The 16,098-nt window shown below is 37.8% G+C and overlaps 1 protein-coding gene across 5 annotated transcripts in view; it reads right to left on the bottom strand.

Annotated features, from left to right (window-relative positions):
• atf7ip (activating transcription factor 7 interacting protein) overlaps nt 1–16,098 on the bottom strand; it is a 63,778-nt gene that overhangs the window by 28,830 nt on the left and 18,850 nt on the right. The window contains exon 1 of one of the 5 annotated variants that reach the window (XM_051702431.1): nt 11,831–11,898. The exons of the other annotated variants lie outside the window; for them this stretch is intronic. The gene's annotated coding sequence lies outside the window, so the exon portion shown is untranslated. Of the gene's footprint in view, nt 1–11,830; nt 11,899–16,098 lie in introns of those variants that run through there. 5 annotated transcript variants of the gene reach the window in all.

Genomic DNA, 16,098 nt, shown 5'->3' with positions numbered 1-16,098 from the left:
GTTTTATTATTTCTGCTGTGTTGACCTGTTGTCGGGCTCCATTCTATGATGCTAGTTCTCCTTAAAAACCTGTTAGAACGGCACTTATGTGTTTACATGGCCACACTAAGCCACGTTCTCGGAGAGATATATAGGTGTGGTAAACCGCTTTCTCTTAAACCCTTAAACGGGGTGATGAAATCGGTGTTCTCGTTTACATGACGTTTCAGAATGCCGCTTTCTGCAAAAACCTTGGAATAAACCATTTTCTAAAGGGCATGTAAACGTGGTCAATGTTGTGCAACTTCAACACAAATTTAAAGTGTTTTCAATCGTTCTAGCTTTGTTTTCTCACAACATAACCTGACATGATATGACAGAGGCATCTCCTGGATAATGGAAAGATGGTTTCAATCTTCACATCAGGTGCGTGCTGTCCCTGTGATTCCACTGAGCTATCTGATCTTGCTTCTGGCTTCACGTCATCCTGTTAATGCATCGGTGAGTTTATGGAGGGTTTTTGCAGGCAGTCTTGACATTCGACAAGGTACAATCATGTAAATGCAGCTATATATTTTGACAATAATTGAATACAGTTCAGTTAACTATTTTATATTCATTTATTTTAGAAATTAGTAAAAATCCATTATTTTGTATAAATTAGGGGTGTAACGGTTCTCGGTAAAAAAAAAAAAAAAACTGTACGGTTCGCCACCCACGGTTCGGTAAGAATTGGCACCGCGGTTCAAAAGTTTTGTTTCAGTAAAAATACACATTATGTAATGTACAGATCATGCAATTTTGTAATTATTGAAACATGCCATTTATCAAATTGAATTAATTGTTTAAATTCTAACATAAAAGGATGACAGGATCATTTTATAAGGTTAGAATAGAAAAATGTTTGCCCTAGTAAAGGTAAAAAATACCCCTGGAAATCAAATATTGCCCCTTAATGAAAAAGTTGATTGCTGACCCTGGTTCCATCTGACCTATACAGGAATTGAGAAAAGTAGCCCCCCATGAGATTTTGGCGAGTTTGTACAATTTCTGATATACAAAAAATTGAATTTCAGGCCCTGGTTAAGTATAGTAGTACAGATCTGCTTCTGAGTCTAAACCCGGCAGCATCAAATCTGTATTAATGCACCGTATCTAACAATAATTCAGTGAAGACTTGGAAACAACTGAGAAGTGTAATTTTTACCTCTAATAATGTTTTCCTTGTATCTGTATGTAGTATTTATAACTACAAGTCTTCATTCAGAGAATGCAACATCCACAATGGGCAATTAGGCAAAGAAATGTGTGATGCAGCAGTTTCCTTCAGGATCAAAGCACATTTTTTGGGGGCAACATGAAGTGGTGTAATTCCAAAGATTTACTGTGATAAACCCTTTGGCCTTTAGTTTCATGAAATAAATAATTGGAACAAAATTAACCGGTTATAACCAGTTACCAGCATTTCAAAATAAAGTTTTCACTTTGGAACAATTGAAAATCACTTTGTTCTGATATTCAGTTACGTTCTGCAAAAAAATTTGTTCATTTTCGGTTTTCATTTTCGTTCCTTGAAACATTTTTAGTCCCTGTTGTTAACCAAAAAAAGCTAAAGCTCATTAACGCTAACACAAAGGTACACAATTTTCCTTTGCGCTTTACTCTGTTCCAAGTTTAAATCAAACACACCTGAAACAGCTAATCAAGGTCCTCGCTTGTACATTACAAGCAGGTGAGTTAGAGGGTTGAACTTCAACTCGGCTAAAAGGAAAATCTCCAGAGTACCGTGGTACCACATTATGTTGGTTTAAAAAAATTACGTTTTAGCACATATACTAGGCATTTCTCAATAAAACACATTACACAGTGTTTTTTTTATTTTTATTATTTAATACATTTAGCTATCAATATCCTGCTAATGCTAGAAACAAATCGCAATAACCTTTCCCACTGCGAAAATATCACAGTTAATTACATTTGGTATATCTTGTAAAATCAACCACACTTTCACAGAAAGATTCTAATGAAAAGACATAAACAAGGTTAAATATGAGACAGCAACAGAGAAAACAGAACTGTGACCTTACACCGCTATCCTGAAATGCAGGCCACCTTCTGCTTGGAGGAGAAATATGCAAGCGTGTCTAGCCTCCGTGTGATCAACAGACTAGCAGTAAAAACCAGTAAAGATGGGGGAGGGGCAGAGCTAAGCCTGTACCATGGATTTTGCAGGGGTGCTACGATTAATTCATTCCAAAAAATTCACTAATATGTTTGACATTGAAAAAATAAGCCGTACTGTACATAACTGCAAGGGAAAAACCATGATTCTCTTTTAATTTTGATTCATTACATTTCTTCAGATTTCATTTTTTCTTATAGGATTACCTTTAAAGTGACCAAGCTCTGAAACAGAATTGAAATAGAGATCTGTTCAAAAATAGATTAATATGTTGAGATCCCTCAACATATTAAACTAGCTGAAATTACCTATTAAACTAGCTGAAATTAGTTGTGTTGCACAATCACACAGCAGTGTAGCTCCACCCTCTTGCTACCAAGTAACAGCAGGGCAGACAATGGAAAATTACTGGAGAGTACGGGCCATACCATTGTAAGAACTGAGAGGGGGATACTAACTTGCATGTAGGGCTGAAACGATTAGTCAACGTTAAAAAAAATTGTCGACAAAATTGTTCACGCCTGACAGAGGAGAGGAAGAATTACACAGCTCACATTCCAGATGCACTCTAAACTTTCCAAAAAGCTTCAGGTGATGTAGATCGCAAAGTATGAGGGAATTATAATTCAAAAATACAAAATAAGTAAAAACAGAAGCACTCTCATTGTGGAATAAGCGGAGCCGGAGCTCTTTAAAGGAAACACCCTGGCATTACATCTTTAATGCAGTTATATTTAATATGTTATAGCTTTATTAATGTTCAAATAATACAGAACTAGGTCATGTAAATAACTACAAACTCCGAAACTGGCATTTCTCTGTGTGGCCAGTGCCTCTTCTATGAGTTGTGTGAATGTCCCGATCTAAGGGGGAGAGATTGAAACTGCACCCGGCTGAGACACTCTGTCGTGCGGACACTCATCCCTCGAGCGAGCACGCTTAATGCAGCTAGATTATAATGTGATGGCTCACGACTTATTGAATCATAATATATGTCACTGTGCATTTCTTATTGTGAAGAAAATTGGCAATACGCAGCTTTATTAATAATAGAGAGTTTGTTTTTTTGTGAGTTAAAGATGGATCAAAGTGAACAAAAAGGTGAGAGAGAGAGTAGTCTTCGCCCCATTATACACTGCAACAAAATACATTTGAGATTTGTTTTGGCTTGTTTTCCTATATAAATATCTAAACCTCCTTTATAACAATGTACATTTACTTTAGGAACTACAGATGAAATCAGAAGTTTACATACACTTAGGTTGAAGTCATTAAAACTAATTTTTTAACCACTCCACAGATTTCATATTAGCAAACTATAGTTTTGGCAAGTCGTTTAGGATATCTACTTTGTGCATGACACAAGTAATTTTTCCAACAATTGTTTACAGATAGATTGTTTCACTTTTAATTGACTATCACTATTCCAGTGGGTCACAAGTTTACATACACTAAGTTAACTGTGCCTTTAAGCAGCTTGAAAAATTCCAGAAAATTATGTCAAGCCTAATTTAGCTTCTAATTGGAGTCAATTGGAGGTGTACCTGTGGATGTATTTTAAGGCCTACCTTCAAACTCAGTGCCTCTTTACTTGACATCATGGAAAAATCAAAAGAAATCAGCCAAGAGCTCAGAAAAAAAACTGGTTCATCATTGGGAGCAATTTCCAAACGCCTGAAAGGAACCACGTTCATCTGTACAACCAACAGTATGCAAGTATAAACACCATGGGACCACGCAGCCATCATACCGCTCAGGAAGGAGACGCGTTCTATCCCCTAGAGATGAATGTAGTTTGGTGCGAAAAGTGTGAATCAATCCCAGAACAACAGCAAAGGACCTTGTGAAGATGCTGGAGGAAACAGGTAGACAAGTATCTATATCCACAGTAAAACGAGTCCTATATCGACACAGCATGAAAGGCTGCTCAGCAAGGAAGATGCCACTGCTCCAAAACCGCCATAAAAAAGCCAGACTACATTTTTCAAGTGCACATGGGCACAAAGATCTTACTATTTGGAGAAATGTCCTCTGGTCTGATGAAACAAAAATGGAACTGTTTGGCTATAATGACCATCGTTATGTTTGGAGGAAAAAGGGTGAGGCTTGCAAGCCGAAGAACACCATCCCAACCGTGAAGCATGGGGGTGGCAGCATCATGTTGTGGGGGTGCTTTGCTGCAGGAGGGACAGGTGCACTTCACAAAATAGATGGCATCATGAGGAAGGAAAATTGTGGAAATATTGAAGCAACATCTCAAGACATCAGTCAGGAAGTTAAAGCTCAGTCACAAATGGGTCTTCCAAATGGACAATGACCCCAAGCATACCACCAAAGTTGTGGCAAAATGGCTTAAGGACAACAAAGTCAAGGTATTGGAGTGGCCATCACAAAGCCCTGACCTCAATCTGATAGAAAATTTGTGGGCAGAACTGAAAAAGTGTGTGCGGGCAAGGAGGCCTACAAACCTGACTCAGTTACACCAGTTCTGTCTGGAGGAATGGGCCAAAATTCCAGCAACTTATTGTGAAAAGCTTGTGGAAGGCTACCCAAAACATTTGACCCAATTTAAACAACTTAAAGGCAATGCTACGAAATACCAACAAAGTATATGTAAACTTCTGACCCACTTGAAATGTGATGAAAGAAATAAAAGCTGAAATATATAACTCTCTCTACTGACATTTTTCTGACATTTCACATTCTTAAAATAGTGATCCTAACTGACCTAAGACAGGGAATGCTATGATTAAATGTCAGGAATTGTGAAAAACTGAGCGTGGTTCCTTTATATATTAAATATATTTGGCTAAAGTGTATTAGGCTAAGGTGTATTAGGACTTCAACTGTATACTGCAGAAAAAAAATTGTTATCTGAGAATGTTGAATATATTATAAAATATCAATAAAATATATATTATATATATATATATATATATATATATATATATATATATATATATAAAGATGCATTCACCTGAGAAGCAGCATATAAGATATTTAGACTTGCTTTTAGAGAATAGATCTTGAATATAAGTATATTTAGTCTTTACTGCACTCGCAGAAGTATAACCAAGTAAAAAAAATACACTTATATACAAAATACACTTATATTTAATATACATTCTCTTAAAGCAAGTCTAAATATCTTATACGTTGCTTCTCAAGTAAATGTATCTTGTTTTAAGGATTTTTAAACTATTTTAAATGGAAAACAAGACAAAAACACTTGATAAAAGTATTTTTTGCTGTGAATTTCTTTACTGAATTAAACTTAATAAAAATAGTTTTTTCCCTTTAATTCAGTGAATGTCAATTAAAGGTATTTATAAAAGATGATTTTGTTCTCTTTATTGTTAGTAAGCACGTTTAATACAATCTTTTAAGTCAGGGCACAAGCTGAATAGTCGGTTAAGAGCTAATGATTAATCGTTGCAACAATCGCTGAATAGTCGAATAACCGTTCAAATAATCGTTAGATTAATCGATTATCAAAATAATCATTAGTTGCAGCTCTACTTGCATGTCACAATAGACCTTTTTAACACTCCAGGTTTCGGAATGTGAAAGTAAACATTTGCAGGGTAAACTTGGACAGCGGTGAATGGGAGTGAATGGGAGACCACAGCAAATATTATTTTCACTTACCCATTTGCTCCGAGAGCAAAAGAAAAGTCCAATATTACATACGAATGACTTTCCAGACGAAAAATAAAAATAAGAGAGCGGTGGATTAAGACAGTCAATTGGGAGAAGATGCCAAATTACTGTCACTCTCTCAGCAGCTGTAATAGAATCCCCCTCGCAGCTGTGGTAATTCATTTTTTAAAACTAATTCTAGGGTAACATAACACAAAGCATAATGTTAAAAACATACACTCGGGGGGCCTGGGTAGCTCAGTGGTAAAAGACGTTGGCTACCACCCCTGGAGTTCGCTAGTTTGAATCCCAGGGTGTGCTGAGTGACTCCAGCCAGGTCTCCTAAGCAACCAAATTGGCCCGGTTGCTAGGGTGGGTAGAGTCATATGGGGTAACCTCCTCGTGGTCGCTATAATGTGGTTCGTTCTCGGTGGGGCGCATGGCGAGTTGAGCGCAGATGCCGCGGTGGATGGCGTGAAGCCTTCACACGCGCTATGTCTCCGTGGCAACGCGCTCAACAAGCCACGTGATAAGATGCGCGGGTTGATGATCTCAGATGCGGAGGCAACTGGGATTCATCCTCCACCACTCGGATTGAGGCGAATCACTACGCCACCACGAGGACTTAAAAGCGCACTGGGAATTTGGCATTCCAAATTGGGTAAAAAAAAAAAAAAAACTTACACTCAATAAAAAAAATAAAAAAACATAAAAAAAAAAAAAAAAAGACCATATAAAGAAGATTGTTAGATTTACGCAGCTAAATAAGGCGAAAACACGTCATCACAGTCTGTGAAAAAGGTCTATTTTCCGAGTTCCCAAAAGACATGAACTACTGGTCAGTTTTCATCTAAGGTCTACCTGGTCAGAAGTTTAACGTGTCTGCCAAACAGCATTGAGCTTGTTAAGATCTCCTCCAAGAAAATTTTCAAATATACACACAAAGATTTGTTGTTCACACATTACCAATTCAGGAGATAAATCTTTAAGAGCGGCTTCAAACTTTGCCCATGATTAGACGTGAGAGAATGCAAGCACTGATAGCAAGAATCACATGAGTAGCCTAAATGGAAGTGGGAGGGGAACTTGGCTTGGACTCTACCATGTTTGCGGAGGTGTTTTTAAAACATGTTAACTCCTACACCAGAAAACAGTGTTGTAACATTCACATCGTCCTCTCTATTGTATGTTTCAAAAGCAGAGTGAAACTTAAGTAAAAACTGTCCTCAGTGACCAGAACAGCCAATAAGAACCTTGCCACAATTAGCCTAAACATACCATGCCAGACTCCAAAACATCACTGTAAAACGACAACATTAAATTATGCAGTGGGTAAAAAAGGCCGCACACAAAAAATTACCGGTAAGTATAAAATGAGAAAAGGAAAGAAGTCCTTAAAATAAAACTCATGGAAGTGAGAACACTCCCCCACTACTGCATAATGTGCTCAGTTCATATAGTAGAAACAGACAGGCAGGATCGTACTACTATGAAAAGAGGGGTGTGAAACAGATGCACAACTTCTTTTGAATACCAGGGGGGGGTGCATAAAAAAAGCTGCCTAAATTCTAAATTTATAGTGCGTTGCTGTGTTCACAGATTCAATATATCTCTGCACATTGGACTTTGACAACCATAAGCAAAACAGATACTCCTGTGCAGCACTAGTTTTCGATGCAGAGGACTCAATTTGCTTGTCACGGCAGTATTGCAATCATCTTAATGCCAGCTCCAAGAGGGAGTTCGGAGTAGAGCAGCACGGAATTAAAGTCCATATATTCATTTCTGTCGTTACCAGTCAGTACGCCCAGTCGATCAGTAATCAGCAGACAGAAACTACAGACTTTTTTCACAAGTGTTGATTTTGGGGGGAAATATGTGAAATGTATTTAAACAGGGGAAGTGTCGAATTTTGTGAATCACAACGGTTCAATCATCTAAATGCTAGCTCCAGGTGTGAATTTTTAGTAGAGTAGCTCTAAATCAAATTCTAAACAAAAATTTCAGTAGTATGAATTAATTCATCAACTACATCAACCACAAGCAGAGCTTTTCAGTGGTGGAAAATGCTTTATTATATTCAAAAGGTTCTGTAAGGTGAGGTCCTACAGCAATCTTTGCCACACAGGGATCTGCAAAATTGCAAGATGGACTAATATTATTCAAGCTTTTCCCAAATACTAATTTAATAGCAAAAAGTACATCCTCCATGTAGTTTACAGCATAAAGTATTACAGTGCTTGCTGGTGTTTTTTCTCTGGATCAAGGTCCATGTTTTTCCCTGCATAATCAATTAGCCGCAGTGTTTCCTGTACCGAAATAGACAACACATTCTATTGCATTGTCCTCACTGGTTCCACACAACAAAAAAATGCAAAACGACCAGTGTAGTCCAATTCACGAACAAAAGCTCCTATGTGCCAGTTCTTTTTAACTCATTGGTCAAAAAGACTCATAAATTGGTCTCAGGTCGAATCTTTATAATGACTCTCTCAATGAATTGGCTGGAATGGTTGCTGAATTAACATCTGACTCACTTTTGATTCACTCAGTACTAGTGAACTTGGTTCTTATTAGAGCAGATGTCAACTAAATCACTCACTAAAATGATGCATTAGCCAGGTGATTCCCACTTACAATGTTGTACCTCACAAACATATAAATCAAGATCTGGGTATGTGAAAATGAAAAACGTGGAGCAGAAGTTCTCTTTAATGGAGATCCATTATTGATGTTGTATTCCTCTACAAGGTTTAATTTTGTCCTGAGAAACTACCATGTAATGTATGTGCTTATCGCACAAGGTGGACAGATGACAAAGTACCCATGATTAATTATAACACTTAGAAGCTACGTTGTAGTTCTATTTTTCATATAGAAGAGTTGCACCTTCTTTTTTCAAAGTATGGTCCCATGGGAATAAAATAAAATGTACACTGCCTCTAAAAAAGTGGCATAGTATCAGTGTGTAAACTGCATAAGGTGGACAAGTTTCATAAGATTAGATTGGTTGCTAAAGGATCTCAGGAAAAATGGAGAGGCCTGGTGCCAGAACTAAGCCATGTTATTAAGGTTATGGAGATCATGGCCTGGGTAGCCCAGCGAGTATTGATGCTGACTACCACCCCTGGAGTCGTGAGTTCGAATCCAGGGCATGCGGAGTGTCTCCAGCCAGGTCTCCTAAGCAACCAAATTGGCCCGGTTGCTAGGGAGGGTAGAGTCATGGGGTAACCTCCTTGTGGTCACTATAATGTGTGGTTCTCGCTCTCGGTGGGACGCGTGGCGAGTTGTGCGTGGATGCCGCAGAGAATAGCGTTGGCATCCACACGCGCGTCTCCATGGTAACAGGCTCAACAAGCCATGTGATAAGATGCGCGGATTGACGGTCTCAGATGCGGAGGCAACTGAGATTCATCCTCTGCCACCCGGATTGAGGCGATTCACTACACCACCACAAGGACTTAGAGCACATTGGGAATTGGGCATTCCAAATTGGGGGGAAAAGGGGAGAAAAATATAATAGTTTATTACTCGTTGCTCTCCACTGTTTTGCAATTACAACATTGCTCTAGCTTAATACTATTCTGGTCAATTTTTGAAATTCTCTATTATGGCACTGTATAGCTGTTTGAATTATTCCTATTTAAAAGTTTCTTTAGGAGGAGCTAATCCATAATGAAAATAAAACCCAAAGTAGTATTAGAACAAAGAGGTGAAATATATATATCAAACAAAACTCTGATGCATCTTAACCAAATGTTTTTTTGCAATCCTATTATTTGCACAGCCAGCTAATTGCAGTCATGACTGGCAAAAACTGGCTGGAACCAGTTGAGACCGGTTTAGCTATGGGTTAAAGATCTTTCATGTTTGACACACTTGGCAACTCCTATTAAGCAATCAGAAACTAACTAGCAGGTTAAGCTACCAAGTTAATTTTGATCTTTTGTTTCCTTCCTCATTGTCTGAGTAATAAAACATTATTTTCAAAATCCACAAAAATTGCTCTGCAGGTATATGATATTAAACATATTTCAGGCAATGGACCATAAAGCCTACAATGACTGGAAGCAAACATGGCATAACAAAAGTAAATGGTGCGCACTGCAGCTACAACTTGGAGCTTTACAGCAAGGTCTCTTTGAGCCCCTCCTCCACTCTGCCATTTTATAGACCTACTTTCAGCTCTGCACTGCAATAACACAAAATGGCCACCAGCTGGGATGCTGACAATCCAAACAATTACAGTTGCATCTTTAATGTGATTTAAATGGGAAAAGACAAAGATAAATCTAACTGGCTCAGTTTCCAGGGTTGTCTAATTTAGTCTCCAACTTGCAAGTAACATGTTTCTCCACACCCAACTTCCTCTGGTTCCTTATGACAATGTTCTGTCCAGCAGTAATATTACTTGTGGGTTGCTAGCTTTTCTTTTAAAATAAACAACCTTTAACCCTGAAGGTTGTGCAACTTAAGCAAACTCTCTTCAATCAGTCAAGCCTTTCATCGCACAACATAACCTGTTATGATATGACAGAGGCGGCCTTTTGTTTTCGATCTTCTGGATAATGCAAAGTTGGTTTCAATTTACGTGTCAGGTAAATGCTGCTCCTGTGGTTCCTCTGAGCTATCTGATCCTACTTTGGTCCTCTGGTTGCACTTCATCTTGGTACTGGAGTATTAATGGAGTGCTTTTAAGAGTACTCTCTTTATACCATGCAAGCAGTCCTCGCAATTAACCTCAAGCAACTGTAATGAAATGCTGGCAATGTCTCTAAATGTTAACATAAGTCATATTCTCCGGTAGGGTCAGAACATGAAAACTTTGTTATTGTTCACAGAAAAAGCCAAAAGCATGTTAGCTTTTAGGGCACGAGTGACACGTTGTGACGCATCACAAATACGCAACTGCTCCCATTATAATACACAAAGCTGTCTACACTGGAAGTGCCTGATGCCTTCAGTCAGGCACTTAAGTATCGTCGATAAAACAAAAAAAAAACTAGATTTTTATTTTTTATTTATTTAAATAAATTCTGACCACTACATAAAAGCAACCTAGAGATGTTTCTAGTCTCTAGTAGGGCTGGGTAAAAATACCGACTTCAAATCCCAATCTTTTTTGTAACGATCTCAATATCGATTCTTAAATTCCTAAGATCAATCTTTTACTAATAAAGTTTGCTCCAGTTTAAGTGTTGATTATTCTGTTAAATAAATAGCAATTTAACTGCATAGTTTGGGCCCTGCTGATCATTTTTAAAAGTGAATATTTTCGTAATGTAAATATTTTCGTAATTTAAGCTAGAAGGTTTCCTGTATAATTTACAGCATTAGCAGAGAGATTTTCTTTCATACATAAGCCAAATGCACATTGTAACTAAAAAAAAAAATACCAAAAATTAATCTAAACATCTAAATCTACTCAAATCAGATCAAAATCGAAGTCAAATCAATCAAAATCAGCCTACAGCTGATTGATTCATGGTGACGTGCACCTACAACGCTTCCAGCGTAGACACGTCTTTGGTGTAACAAAAAGTGCTCAGTCCTACCAATTCCCATCTGCAGATAAGTTCTACCTCTGAAAAACACAATAGCCAGCTAACCAAGTCCTTTACAATCACTAGTAAATTATCAGCAGGTGAGTAAGAGGGTTGGACCTAAACTGAGCTGGAAGGGAAATCTCCAAGAGGATGAGGTACTGAGGTATCCCCGAACCACATTATGTTCCACTGGTTGAAAAATGCTGTTTTTAGCACACATTTAAGTAACTAGTCAATATTACATGTTAATTTGCTAAAAAAAATAATTAAAAAAATAAAAAAATCGCAAGCACTTTCATACAATTACTAAAACAAATCGCAAGCACACAACCGACATCGATAATATTACATTTAGTCAAATGCAGTATAAAGTTAAAGTAGTACAATGCACATAAACCACACTTTTACAGAAGGATTCTAATGAAAAGACATAAACAAGGTTAAAAAGGAGACAGTTACAGAAGACAGAGAGCTGTGACCTTACACTGCAATCCTCAAATGCAGGCCACCTTCTGCTTGTAGGAGAAATTTGCAAGCGTGAATTGCAATCAGCAGCCTAGCACTAAAACTGAGCCACATGGGGGAGGGGTGGGGGGAAAGGCGGAGCTAGGATTGTACCATAGTTTTTGTAGGGGTGACACTATCATTATTTATTTTAACATAACACCTAAGCATATATAAATTGACAATGAAAAATGTGTATTCACATAACTGCAAGAGATAAATATGATTGCTCTCTTTAAAATGTAATTAATTTATATGTTTTTTCTTAAATTGTTAACTTTAAAGTTTACATGGTCTTTAAACTTAGACCCGTTCTAAAATAGAATAATTGCTCTCAAAATATCAAACTAGCAAAAATGTTGTTCTGAAGCACAGTTACACTGCAGTGCAGCTCCACCCTCCAAGTAACAGCAGAGCAGACAATGGGAAAATTACTGGCAACTTGGGCCATAACATTCTAAGAACTGCAAGGGGAACAATACATCTTTCACGTCACAACTGCCCCAGTTCTCAACAGAAGTTAACAACTGGTCAGTGTACTGAGGTCCATTAGTCACAGGTCTGACATGTATGCAAAGTACCATTAAGCTTGTAAACATCTCCAGTCAGTGCTCGCTACCTTCGATAAATGCAAATATACACACACAGATTTCTTGGTCTAATAATACAAAAAGTATGTAGAACCTTTAATAAAGCAGTTCTCAAGCTTGGCCCACGATTAGTCGTAAGGAATCCAAGCACGTCTAGCCTCCCTTACGAAAATCGAGAGTTCATGGCAAATTTGCCGCAAACTTGTAAATTGTCCATAGTTTCCAAAGGTTTGCTGGAGGTTCACCTCTACGGGCAAAGAGCTGCAAACTTTGGCAAACATCTGCGGAAAATCAAAAGCTCATTTGCATGTGAAAATAATAAGTGACCAATTTACTGCAAACTTGTGGAAAGTTAAAAAGTTTTTGTAAGGGCACCTTACCTCAAGGAGCACAAAAACAGTAAATGGTAGGGGGAGGGGAGTGTTTCTTGGACCTTACCATGTTTGCAGGGATGCCTTTAAATCACATGATGACTCCTTCAACTGAAAATGTAACTTTACTGGGTCCTAACTATTCTGAAAAATACACCAAATCACATCTGACCCTCAGTGACCAGAACAGCCTTTCCACAATGAAACAAACCAAAGCAAACTCTAGAGTCTAGACCACTGCAAAGCTATTCCATTTAATTATACAGTGGGGGGGGGTTTGGTATAAAATGCGAAAGGGAAAGAAGTCCTTACATTTTAGTGGGGGTAAAACTCATGGAAGTGAGAACAATCACCCTTCCCCCACACTCCTATATAATGTGCACAGTCAAAACGGCAAAAAAATTAGAGAGGTAGGGATCATACTATTACAAAAAAGAGGGGTGTGATGATGCACAGCTTCCTTTGAATAAAAGGAGCGTGACAAAATTGCATGATTATTTATTTAAAATTAATTCTAATTATACTGTGAACACAGACGTAACTATAGCAGAAGGTCAGACTATGCAAAAATGTCAAGAGGGACTAATATAAAATCTTTATCAGGCTTTTCCAAAAAGCCTAATTTAGCCTATTCAAGCAAATATTTTATTCTCCATACATCCAACAACTTCGGTTGTCTCTCTTTGGATGAAAGCCCACATGCATATTTTATCCTATATAAACAAGTAGCAAAGATAGTCTTCAAATTTCACATCCCCTAAGATCATATGGAACAGTTCAAATAAAATTGTACATGACATATAGAAGCGAGTGTCAATGTCAGCTAATCCATTTACTTGTATATTTGATATTAGGCTACTACTTACGATGTAATGTTTCGGGCAGTTCAGACAGTTACGCATGTACACTACTAATTTGACATTTTAAGTTGCTTTTTCATATAGAGTTTTAAGCCTCCTTTTTAAAAATAAAAACCTGTACATAATCTTGCAGCTATAATGACCAACAGTACAAAGTTATATACAATCTGCGGAAAAATAGGGTGGACAAGTTTTAGAGGATTACAGCTTTTGCTAAAAAAAAAAAAAAGTGCCTCAAGAAAAAAAAGGGAGTGGCCTGGTGCCAGGAATAAGCCACTTTATGGAGAATAGCAGTACATTAAACATTGCTCTCTAGTAAAGATACTTCTGCTCTATCTTCATAATATTGTGGTCTACTTTGGAAATTCGATATTGTGGATTTGCTAATATTGTTGGCTTCTTATAATTAGCTGCTTGTGATGGTATCATTCCTAGTTGTAAGTTGTGTTCGACAAATGCGTATATTAAATTAATATTTTTAATTAATCATTTTTAAATCTGCATAACACAACGATGGCTTAAACTGTAAAAAATAACATGACTGCTGACATGAGAAACAAAGGTTTGCCAAGCTCCTCCCCAATCCTGACACATCGAAGAGGACAAAGTAGAAACATAAATGCTCTGCAATGGAATATACCATTCTCTGAATTCCTAGGGGAGGACAAACATTAGAAGGAGCTAATCCATGCCATGAAAACAACCAAAAGTAAAAAAGAAAAGTATTAAAAACAGATGGGGTTGTTGGTGAAATAAGTACAATCTGAATCCAACTTAAAAACCTCCTTTCACAGCTTTCATTTTCCATTGCTACTGTATTGGAAAAGGAATACAGCCAGGAACTCACAGACACGACTGGCAGAAACTGGTTGAAACCAGTTGAGACTAGTTTTGCTTCATATCATAGATCTCTCCCATGTTTTGGTTGGAACTGGGAAGTTTCTTGTAAAGCATTCAAAAAATAACCTACGGATCAAAGTAACAGATACATTTTATGCTAAAAATAATTTTCTTTGCTTATCAGAGTAATTAAATATTGTTACTTTCAAAACTCACAAAATTGCCATTAAGGTGCATGAAATGGAAAACATTTCAGGCACTGGTGCTGAAAATACTTTCTAGATTCACTGGAACCAAAAGACGGCACAACAGAAGTAAACTGTGCACACTGCAGCTTCAACTGAGAGCCAGATTTACACAAGGTCTCTTTTAGATCCCCTCCCCCACTCTGCCATTTCATACTTGAAGCTCTTCACTGCAATAACACAAAATGTCCACCAGCTCAGCTGCTGGTAAGCAAGGCAACTGGAGTTGCATCATTCATGTGAATTAAGCGGTGAATAAAAAATTCAAATATTGTCTACCTTAGGTCAAGTTTCCGTCCAGCAGTAATGCCATCTGTGGGCTTTTTTACCATTTTCAGGGTTGCACAACTTCAGAGGGCACATTGTGTTAAAACATTCAAGCCTTCATATCCCTCAACCTAATCTGTGATATGACACAGAGGTGTCCTTATTGCTTCGATATCATCTGGATAACAAGATTTTCAAATGACACGTCAGGTCCGTGCTGCTCCTGTAGTTCTGTTCCGGCTCTAGTTGTCTGGCTTTGTTTTATCTTGGTAATGCACTTGAGTATATGAGCTGAGTTTATGAAGTGCGTTTAAAGCTGGCATCTCAGTATTGCACTCAAAATTGGGATGTCACACCTACAGACTACTGTTTCTGAAATCTCACCCATTAAGAAATGGAACAGGGGTGATAGATTAAATGACTGCCACTGACATTTCTCTCCTTTCCCTGTCATGCATTGCAACACCCCATTTTGGCAGCGAATCAACGTGAAGCTTGCCAAAATAAGAACAGGAGTACTGCGCAAATGTAAACTATTGTAAAATACTGAATTAAGATGCAACTCATAGAGTGACTTTGTCCTGTGAAAGTGTGTGATGTGTGTTTGTCCCTCCAAGGCTCGCCGTAAATTATACGTTCATGCACGGCTTCAGTGAAAAGCGAAGGCAGAACACAGACTGCATTCTTACTTTATTGGTAAGTTTAGACAAACCCCACAAAAACACATGGATATAAAGTCACCATGGATTACAAATGAGGTCTTGCTGTAATGTTTTGTGATATGTGCTTTGAGTTTGCAGAGAAAAAAGTTTTAAGCAGACCTCAGCAGTACACTGAGTGCATTTACATGCACACCAGTACGCCGATAAATAAAAAATCAGCTTATTCAAAAAATATGACAACGCAAGAAAACCGTGTTTACAGGAGACTTGAAATCATTGGGTTATCCTGCCTTTGACGTCAAAATGTGAACTGACATGACACACTGGATAAACTGGTAAGAATGCCAGTAAAGGTGTATACGTGCAACAAGAAATCAGGGCAATGTATAAAAATCTAGGCTATTTGTGTCAAT

This window comes from Myxocyprinus asiaticus, chromosome 7 (assembly GCF_019703515.2).
Source record: "Myxocyprinus asiaticus isolate MX2 ecotype Aquarium Trade chromosome 7, UBuf_Myxa_2, whole genome shotgun sequence".
NCBI classification, from domain to species: Eukaryota; Metazoa; Chordata; class Actinopteri; order Cypriniformes; family Catostomidae; genus Myxocyprinus; species Myxocyprinus asiaticus.
Note: the sequence above shows the minus strand (reverse complement) of the source record. Positions and strands in the feature narration are given on the sequence as shown.